The sequence below is a fragment of the Neomonachus schauinslandi genome, chromosome 5 (assembly GCF_002201575.2).
Source record: "Neomonachus schauinslandi chromosome 5, ASM220157v2, whole genome shotgun sequence".
NCBI classification, from domain to species: Eukaryota; Metazoa; Chordata; class Mammalia; order Carnivora; family Phocidae; genus Neomonachus; species Neomonachus schauinslandi.
In genome coordinates, this window is record NC_058407.1 from 35,366,763 (window position 1) to 35,377,692 (window position 10,930).

At 39.1% G+C, this 10,930-nt stretch overlaps 1 pseudogene; it reads right to left on the bottom strand.

Annotated features, from left to right (window-relative positions):
• Positions 1-9,112: 9,112 nt before the first annotated feature.
• LOC110578290 lies at positions 9,113-9,505 on the bottom strand (annotated as a pseudogene).
• Positions 9,506-10,930: the final 1,425 nt, after the last annotated feature.

Sequence of the window (10,930 nt, forward strand, 5' to 3'; positions counted from 1 at the left end):
AAATGGAGAAAATCAGTGAAACCAAAAGTAACTTCTTTGAAAAGATCAATAAAATTTACAACCCTATAGCTATATGTAAAAAAGACTTAAATTATTAAAGTCATAATACATAAATAAAAGGGATTATGAGAATATTGTGAATATTACATGTCAACAAAACACAGATCCTGTTAAGATTAAATCATAAAGAAATAGAATATCTGAATAGACATAAAACTGGTAAGGACATTGAATCAGTCATCAAAAATCTCCCAAAAAGGAAAGCCCTGAACCTGATGGCATCACTAGTGAATGCTACCATTTATATATATATATGTATATATATATATAATTTTTTAAAATTTTATTATGTTATGTTAGTCACCATACAATACATCATTAGTTTTTGATGTGGTGATCCACTATCCATTGTTTTCGTATAACACCCAGTGCTCCATGCAGTATGTGCCCTCCTTAATACCCATCACTGGGCTAACCAATCCCCCCTCCCCCCTCCCCTCTAAAACCCTGTTTGTTTCTCAGAGTCCACAGTGTTTCATGATTCATCTCTCCCTCCAATCCCCCCCCCATTTTTCCCTTCCTTCTCCTAATGTCCTCCATGCTATTCCTTATGTTCCACAAATAAGTGAAACTGTATGATAATTGACTTTCTCTGCTTGACTTATTTCACTTAGCATAATCTCCTCCAGTCCCATCCATGTCGATGTAAAACTTGGGTATTCATCCCTTCTTTTTTTTTTTAAATTATTTTTTATTTTTTTTAAGATTTTATTTATTTATTTGAGAGAGAGAGAGAGAGATAGAGAGAATGAGAGAGAGAGAATGAGAGATAGAGAGCATGAGAGGGAGGAGGGTCAGAGGGAGAAGCAGACTCCCCGCTGAGCAGGGAGCCCGATGCGGGGCACGATCCAGGGACTCCAGGATCATGACCTGAGCTGAAGGCAGTCGCTTAACCAACTGAGCCACCCAGGTGCCCCAGGTATTCATCCCTTCTGACAGCTGAGTAATATTCCATTGTATATATGGACCACATCTTCTTTATCCATTCATCTGTTGAAGGGCGTCTCGGCTCTTTCCACAGTTTGGCTATTGCAGACATTGCTGCTACGAACATTGGGGTGCATATGGCCCTTCTTTTCACTACATCTGTGTCTTTGGGGTAAATACCCAGGAGTGCAATTGCTGGGTCATAGGGTAGCTCCATTTTTAAATTTTTGAGGAACCTCCACACTGTCTTCCAAAGTGGATGTACCAACTTGCATTCCCTCCAACAGTGTAAGAGGGTTCCCCTTTCTCCACAACCTCTCCAACATTTGTTGTTTCTTTCCCTGTCCATTTTTGCCAATCTAACTGGCGTAAGGTGGTATCTCGATGTGGTTTTGATTTGAATTTCCCTGATGGCTAATGATGATGAACATTTTTTCATGTGTCTGTTGGCCATTTGTATGTCTTCTTCAGAGAAGTGTCTTTTCGTATCATCTGCCCACTTTTTGACTTGATTATTTGTTTTTTGGGTGTTGAGTTTGAGAAGTTCTGATTAGATCTTGGATACCAGCCCTTTATCTGTAGTGTCATTTGCAAATATCTTCTCCCATTCTGTGGGTTGCCTCTTTGTTTTGTTGACTGTTTCCTTTGCTGTGCAGAAGCTTTTTATCTTGATGAAGTCCCAAAAGTTCATTTTTGCTTTTGTTTCAGTAGCTTTTGGAGATGTATCTCAAAAGAAGTTGCTGTGGGCAATGTCAAAGAGGTTACTGCTTATGTTCTCCTCTAGGATTTTGATGGATTCCTGTCTCACATTGAGGTCTTTCATCCACTTTGAATTTATCTTTGTGAATGGTGTTAGAGAATGGTTGAGTTTCATTCTTCTGCATGTGGCTGTCCAATTTTCCCAGCACCATTTATTGAAGAGACTGTCTTTTTTCCATTGCATGTTTTTTCCTGCTTTGTCAAAGATTATTTGACCATAGAGTTGAGGGTCCATATCTGTGTTCTCTATTCTGTTCCATCGGTCTATATGTCTGTTTTTGTGCCAGTACCATGATGTCTTGGTGATCACGGCTTTGTAATATAGCTTGAAATTGGGCAACGTGATGCCCCCAGCTTTGTTTCTCTTTTTCAACATCTCCTTGGTGATTTGGGGTCTTTTCTAATTCCATACAAATTTTAGGATTGTTTGTTCCAGCACTTTGAAAAATGTCATTGGAATTTTGATCAGGATGGCATTGAAGGAATAGATTGCTCTGGGTAGCACAGATACTTTAACAATGTTTATTCTTCCGATCCATGAGCATGGACTATTTCTCCATCTTTTTGTGTCTTCTTCAATTTCTTTCATGAGCGTTCTGTAGTTCCTAGAGTATAGATCCTTTACCTCTTTGGTTAGGTTCATTCTGAGGTATTTTATGGTTTTTGGTGCTATTGTAAATGGAATCATTTCTCTAATTTCTCTTTCTACAGTTGTGTTGTTAGTGTATAAGAAAGCAACTGATTTGGGTACATTGATTTTGTATCCTGCCACTTTACTGAATTGCTGTATGAGTTCTAGTAATTTGGGGGTGGAGTCTTTTGGGTTTTCCTAATAAAGTATCATGTCATCTGCGAAAAGAGAGAGTTTGACTTCTTCTTTGTCAATTTGAATACCTTTTATTTCTTTTTGTTGTCTGATTGCTGTTGCTAGGACTTCTAGTACTATGTTGAACAATAGTGGTGAGAGTGGGCATCCTTGATGTGTTCCTGATCTTAAGGGAAAGGCTCTCAGCTTTTCCCCATTGAGGATGATATTCGCTGTGGGTTTTTCATAGATGGATTTTATGAACTTGAGGAATGTTCCCTCTATCCCTATACTTTGAAGAGTTTTAATCAGAAAAGGATGTTGTATTTTGTCAAATGCTTTTTCTGCATCAATTGAGAGGACCATATGGTTCTTCTCTCTCCTCTTATTAATGTGTTCTATCACATTGATTGATTTGTGAATGTTGAACCACCCTTGCATCCCGGGGATAAATCCCACTTGGTCATGGTGGATGATCCTTTTAATGTATGGTTGGATCCTATTAGCTAGGATTTTGTTGAGGATTTTGGAATCCATATTCATCAGGGATATTGGTCTGAGATTCTCCTTTTTGATAGGGTCTTTGCCTGGTTTGGGGATTAAGGTAATGCTGGCCTCATAGAATGAGTTTGGAAGTTTTCCTTCTATTTCTATTTTTTGAAACAGCTTCAGTAGAATAGGTATTATTTCTTCTTTGAATGTTTGGTAGAATTCCCCAGGGAATCCATCAGGCCATGGACTCTTGTTTTTTGGGATGGTTTTGATCACTGCTTCAATCTCGTTACTGGTGATTGGCCTATTCAGGTTGTCAATTTCTTCCTGTTTCAGTCTTGGCAGCTTATAGGTTTCCAGGAAGGCCTCCATTTCATCCAGATTGCTCAGTTTATTGGCATATAGTTGTTGATAATAATTTCTAATAATTGTTTCTATTTCCTTGGTGTTAGTCATGATCTCTCCCCTTTCATTCATAATTTTATTAATTTGGGTCCTTTCTCTCTTCTTTTGGATTAGTCTGGCCAGTGGTTTATCGATTTTATTAATTCTTTCAAAGAACCAACTTCTAGTTTTGTTGATCTGATCTACTGTATTTCTGCTTTCTAATTCATTGATTTCTGCTCTAATTTTAATTATTTCTCTTCTAATGCGTGGCTTAGGCATTGTTTGTTGCTTTTTCTCTAGTTCTTTAAGGTGTAGAGTTAGTTGGTGAATTCGGGATTTTTCTATTTCTTTCACTGAGGCTTGGATGGCTATGTATTTCCCCCTTAGGACTGCCTTTGCAGTATCCCATAGGTTTTGGACCAATGTGTTTTCATTCTCATTGATTTCCATGAATTGTTTAAGTTCTTCTTTGATTTCCTGGTTGACCCAAACATTCTTGAGCAGAGTGGTCTTTCGCTTCCAAGTGTTTGAATTTCTGCCAAATTTTTTCTTGTGATTGAGTTCCAGTTTTAAAGCATTGTGGTCTGAGAATATGCAGGGAATAATTTCAATCTTTTGGTTTCGGTTGAGACCTGATTTGTGACCCAGTATGTGGTCTATTCTGGAGAAAATTCCATGCACGCTCGAGAAGAATGAGTATTCTGTTGTTTTAGGGTGGAATGTTCTGTAAATATCTATGAGGTCCATCTGGTCCAATGTATCATTCAAAGCTCTTGTTTCCTTGTTGATTTTCTGCTTAGATGATCTGTCTTTTGCTGAGAGTGGAGTATTGAGGTCTCCTACAATTAACGTATTGTTATCAATATGACTCTTTATTTTGGTTAACAGTTGGCTTATGTAGATGGCTGCTCCCATATTGGGGGCATAGATATTTACAATTGTTAGATCTTCTTGTTGGATAGACCCTTTAAGAATGATATAGTGTCCTGGGGCGCCTGGGTGGCTCAGTTGTTAAGCATCTGCCTTCGGCTCAGGTCATGATCCCAGGGTCCTGGGATCGAGTCCCGCATCGGGCTCCCTGCTCAGCGGGAAGCCTGCTTCTCCCTCTCCCACTCCCCCTGCTTGTGTTCCCTCTCTCGTTGTGTCTCTCTGTGTCAAATAAATAAATAAAATCTTTAAAAAAATGATATAGTGTCCTTCTGTGTTTCTAATTACAGACTTTAGTTTAAAATCTAATTGTTCTGATATAAGAATTGCTACCCCAGCTTTCTTTTGAGGTCCGCTGGCATGGAAGATGGATCTCCATCCCTTCACTTTCAGTCTGGATGTATCTCTAGGTTCAAAATGAGTCTCTTAAAGGCAGCATATGGATGGGTCCTGTCTTTTTATCCAATTTGCAACCCTGTGCCATTTTATGGGAGCATTTACGCCATTCACATTGAGAGTGATTATTGAAAGATATGAATTGTCATCATGTTGCCTGTGAAGACGTTTTTATAGATTGTCCCTGTAAATTTCTGTTGTATATCACTCTTGGGGTCTTTCTCCTTTTATAGAACCCCCCTTAATATTTCTTGCAGGGCCGGCTTAGTGGTCACATATTCTTTCAGTTTCTGCCGGTTGTGGAAGCTCTGCATCTCTCCATCCATTCTAAATGACAGCCTTGCTGGATAAAGTATTCTTGGCTGCATGTTCTTCTCATTTAGTACCCTGAATATGTCTTGCCAGGCCTTTTTGGCTTGTCAGGTCTCTTTGGATAGGTCTGACGTTATTCTGATGTTTCTCCCTCTGTACGTAAGGAATCTCTTCCCCCTAACTGCCCTTAAGATGGTTTCCTTGGTTCTAAGATTTGATAGTTTTACTATTACATGCCGGGGTATTGGCCTGTTTTCCTTGATCTTGCAAGGGGTCCTCTCTGCCTCTAGGACGCGAGTGTTTGTCTCATTCCCCAGATTAGGGAAGTTCTCAGCTACGATTTGCTCAAATACATCTTCTAGTCCTCTCTCTCTCTCCACTCCCTCAGGGATTCTAATTATTCTGACATTGGAACGCTTCATGGTGTCACTTATTTCTCTGATTATATTTTCATGGATTCTGAGTTGTTTTTCCCTGGCCTCCTCTTTTCCCTTTTTATTTTTTATATTGTCTTCCAGGTCACTTATTCGTTCTTCTGCCTCACTTACCCTAGCTGTTAGATTATCTAGATTGGATTGGATCTCATTGATAGCATTTTTAAGTTCTGCCAAGTCAGCTTTTATTTCTGCCCTTAGAGAGTCTGTGTTGCCATTAAGTGATTTCTCCATTCTAGCCATTGTCTTCACAATTGCTAGCCTGAATTCCATCTCTGACATCTTGATTATATCTGTATCCATTTGTAAATCTGCAGCATAAGTCATAATCTCTGAGTCTTTTCTATTTTGGAGGCTCCTCCTCCTACTCATTCTGTTGATGGGTGTTGAGGGAATGTATAGAGTCCAAATTATTGACCAGAACCCAAGCAAGATGGACCTGTTTCTGGGACCTTAGGGTTGCTGGCCTCTTGTTTTCCCAGACTGTCTTCTGGGGGAGGGTCTGCCGTGCTGTTACTCAGGCAACCCTGTTTGGATGGAGTTGCCCTACCCCCTTTGGTGGGGGATGGGCTCAGTGGGAATCAGTTTTTGGGGCTTTTGTTATCTGGCGGCTTACCCTGGTGGCTTTCCGTGTCTCTTCCTCGAGTCAGAGCAGAAGAGACTGTTTCCAACCCTCTGACTCAGAGCAGAGAGACCGCAGTCTGTTCTTCAGTGAGCTCTCCAGGCCACACTGTCTCCGTTTCTGTCTGTGCTGCTATAAACTGCAGTGTCCTGGGTTGTGTGCCCCTCCGCAGAGCCCCCAGTCCTGCCTCACAGTCGGGGCACGTCTCTGCCCTTTGTGCTTCTAAAACCACCAGCCGCTCCCAGTTCGCTCGCGTGACCTTGCCCCTCCGGGTTTCCGCCCTGGGGGCTGCCCTAAAGTCCCTTCCCCACCGCTGCTGGTCTGCGAGTCTGTGCCCGTCCCCAGAACGTGAGGCTGTCGCTCACTGGTAGTGTAGGATCCCCGTGGCCAGGCTCCCTCCCGCTGCCATTTATCCTCTGATATCTGCCTGCAGAATCTCGGCTCCCCGCTTCATACCTCAAAATCAACCACCTGTGATATTCTGCTTGTAGAGATCCAGATCTTCTTACATTTCAGGCTGGTTTCGTAGGTGCTCAGAGTGGTCTGGTAGATATCCAGCTCAATTCCGGGGACCAGTTGAAATAGGGTCCCCTACTCCTCTGCCATCTTTCCTTCAAGCTTACTACCAAACATTTAAAGAAGAACTAATACCAATCCTTCTCAGACTTTTCCAACAAACAGAACACTTTCTAACTCATTCTATGAGACCAAAATTAACCTTATGTGAAAAACAGGCAAAAATACAAGAAAAAAACACTACAGACCAATAACCCTTATAAACATAGATGCAAAAATATTCAACAAAAATACTAGCAAGCAGAGTTCGCAGCATATTAAAAGAATTAAACACCATGATAAAATGGGATTTATTCTTAGAATATAAGTATATTTCAACTTATGAAAATTGAGCATATAATATGCCATATCAAAATAAAGGAAAAAAAATCATCCCAATTGCTGCATAAAAAGTGAAAATCCAACACCTTTCATGACAACAACACCCCATAAACTAGGAACAGAAGAAAACTGTCTCAATATAATAAAAATCGTATGTAAAACTCATGGTGAACTCCATACTTAGAGGAAACACTTTCTTTTCAACATTAAGTTCAGGAACAAAGTGAGAATGCCCACTTTCAACACTTTAATTCAACATAGTACTGGAAGTTCTAGTTAGGACAATTAGACAAAAAAGAAAAAGACGTTCAAATTGGAAAGGAAGAGGTAGATTTATCTTTGCAAGTTATATGATCTTATATGTAGAAAGTCCTAAAGAGTAAAAAAAAAAAAAATCAGAATAAATGAATTTCAAAAACTAGCAGGATACAAAGTCAAATGCAAAAATCAGTTACATGTCTAGACAAGAACACTGAACAATCTGAAAAGGAAATTACAAAAACAATGTTATCACAAAGAATAAAATATTTAGGAATAAACTTAAGTCAAAGACTTACACAATGATAATTATAAAACATTGCTGAAAGAAAAATATATAAATCAATCAAAACATACTCCATGTTATTGGATGAGAAGACAATATTTGTAATCAAAATCCCAATGACATTTTTTTGCAGATACAGAAAAACCAATCCTCAAATTCATAAGAAATCTTAAGGGATCCCAAATTGCCAAAATAATCATGATAAAGAAGAACAAAACAAGAAGACTCACACTTCCTGATTTCAAACCCTACTACAATGCTACAGTAATCAAAACACTTTGGGGTTGGATAAAACAGGTATATAGGGCATTGGAATAGAAAATAAATGAACCTTCATATATATGGTCAAATAATTGTTTACAAGGGTACCCAAACCACTCAGTGGGGAAAAGACAGTCTTTTCAACAAATGGTGCTGGGAAAAATTGGATATTGAGGCAAAAGAATAAAGTTGGATCCTTACCTAATATCATATAAAAATTAATTCAAAATTGGTTGAGGACCTAAATTTAAGACCAAAAACTATACAATTCTTAGAAGAAAACAAAGACAGGGGGGAGGAGCAAGATGGCAGAGGAGTAGGAGACCTAAATTTCGTCTGGTCCCAGGAATTCAGCTAGATAGGGATCAAACCATTCTGAACACCTACAAACTCAACAGGAGATCAAAGAAAAGAATAGCAGCAACTCTCTGAACAGAAAAGCGACCACTTTCTGGAAGGTAGGATGTGCGTGCAGAGAAGTGAATCCAAGGTGATATTCGGGAGGATAGACGGTGGGGGAGGGAGCCTCCCTCAGCCGCTACTGGCAAGTGATAGAGCAGCAGAGCACAAAATCAGAACTTTTAGAAGTCAGCTCTGGTGAGGGACATTGCTCCAGTGACTAAGTGGGGGGTGGAACCCTCACTGCAACAGTGTGGTCTGAGGACCCTCGGGGTCACAGAAAGACCCGCTTCTTTCCCATGATTCTTTAGTCTTTCAAAGTTAATTTTTTTTTACTTTTTTTTTTGAAATTTTCTTTTTCCCTTTTTCAACCAACATCTTATCAATCCCCCCCCCCTTTTTTTTACAAGAATCATCTCTGTTTTATTTATTCTACAGAGTAATGATTTAAATTGAATACACTTGGGCACAGTAAATATTTGACATGAAAAGTAGTTGTTATCAGCAGAGGCATCAGAAAAATAGCAACTCATCTGACACATAATCACCAGAAAATATTTTTCTGTCCAATCACTTAAGTGTTACAAATCCTGAGAATGTTATACACTGAACAAACTAGGTACTACTTATAATTAAATCTTGCTTGCAAATCATCTGTTAAAAAAACACCTTGAGGTACAAATCACCTATGTATTAAACATGTCTTTTACATTTTACAAAGAATTTAAACAAAAATATCAAACAAAGTTAACTGGCTCTTAAAACAACTATTAGGCTCAAGGACACACTGTTCCACAATTTCCCGTAAGTTGGGGTTTTCCATTGCAGCTGCCACTCGCTCTTTGTCATTTATTTGCTTGTTGATGTCTTCCTCTGTTGAGTGGGTTCCTTCAGAAATGTAGATTTCCAACTTATGTTTAAACGGTAAATACTGCTGAAGTTTTACTCTTAAGCACAGCCCAATAAGGGTTGCCAAAGAGCAGTGAGATACTGTTGGCATGAACCTGATAGTAACCAAATAGTCTTCTTCATTTATCTCCTGAACCTCCACACTACTTTCTGTTACCACTTCCAGTTCTTCAAAAGTATTGGGCTTCTCTGGGTCCCGGATAGTTCAAATCAAATAACACCAAACGCTGTCCTGGGTAAAATTAGTTACCATAAACCTCTAGCGCATTTTCATCCATGATCCGGGGCTGCCAGGCACCTCCCCACTCAAAGAGGCTGGAGAGCCACAGGACTCTGCTTAGCGTCCAGGAGAGCAGCCCGGACACCCGCCCCATCCTCACACTCTGCCATCCCTGGCAACTGTCCCATCCGAGCCACCATCTCTCAGCAGCGGGCCTCGTGATTTATCAACATCGTGGTCTTCAAATGCAATCCCTTTTTTAAAAATCTTTTTTATTTTACATTTTTAGAGTCATATTCTATCCCTTCATAGTAGTTAACCTTATTTATGGTATAAGTTGTTCTCTCTTTAAAATTGTGGGATACAGTTTCTTCTAACAGACCAAAATATACCCTAAATCTCTAGTGTATGGCTTTGTTCTAGTCTCCTGCCTCATTACATTCTCTCCTTTTTTTTTTTAATCCTCTTCTTTCTTTTTTCATCCAACTTCTTATATTATCAATTCCTTTTATAAAATCTTTTATAATTTTCATCTTTACAGTCATATTCTATCTCTTCATCATATTTACCCTTATTTTTGTACATATATAAGTTTTTCTTTCTTTAAAATTTTGGGAGGCACTTTCTTCTAACAGACCAAAATATGCCCAAAATCTAGGGTGTGGCACTGATCTATGCACCAGCCTGATCATATTTGATCATATTCTGTTTTTTTCTTTTTTCTTTCTTTCCCTTTCTTTTCCCTCAGTCTCTTCTGATTTGTTTAGTGTATATTTTTCTGGGGTCATTGTTACCCTGTTAGCATTTTGTTCTCTCATTCATCTATTCTCTGGACAAAATGACAAGATGGAAAAAATCACTTCAAAAAAAAGAACAAGAGGCAGTACCGACTGCCAGGGACCTAATCAATACTGACATTAGAAAAATGTTAGAACTAGAGTTCAGAATGACGATTTTAAAGATACTAGCTGGACTTGAAAAAAGCATGGAAGATATTAGAGAAACCCTTTCTGGAGAAATAAAAGAACTAAAATCTAACCAAGTCGAAATCAAAACGGCTATTAATGAGGTACAATAAAAAATGGAGGCTCTAACTGCTAGGATAAATGAGGCAGAAGAGAGAATTAGTGATATAGAACCCAAATGACGGAGAATAAAGAAGCTGAGAAGAAGAGAGATAAACAACTCCTGGATCACGAGGGCAGAATTCGAGAGATAAGTGATTCCATAAAATGAAACAATATTAGAATAATTGGGATCCCAGAAGAAGAAGAAAGAGAGAGAGGGGCAGAAGGTATATTGGAGCAAATTATAGCAGAGAACTTCCCTAATTTGGGGAAGGAAACAGGCATCAAAATCCAGGAGGCACAGAGAACCCCCCCTCAAAATCAATAAAAATAGGTCAACATCCCAACATCTAATAATAAAACTTATGAGTCTCAGCGAAAAAGAGAAAATCCTGGAAGCAGCTCGGGAGAAGAGATCTATAACCTACAATGGTAGAAACATTAGAGTGGCAACAGACCTATTCACAGAGACCTGTCAGGCCAGAAAGGACTGGTATGATATATTCAGAGCA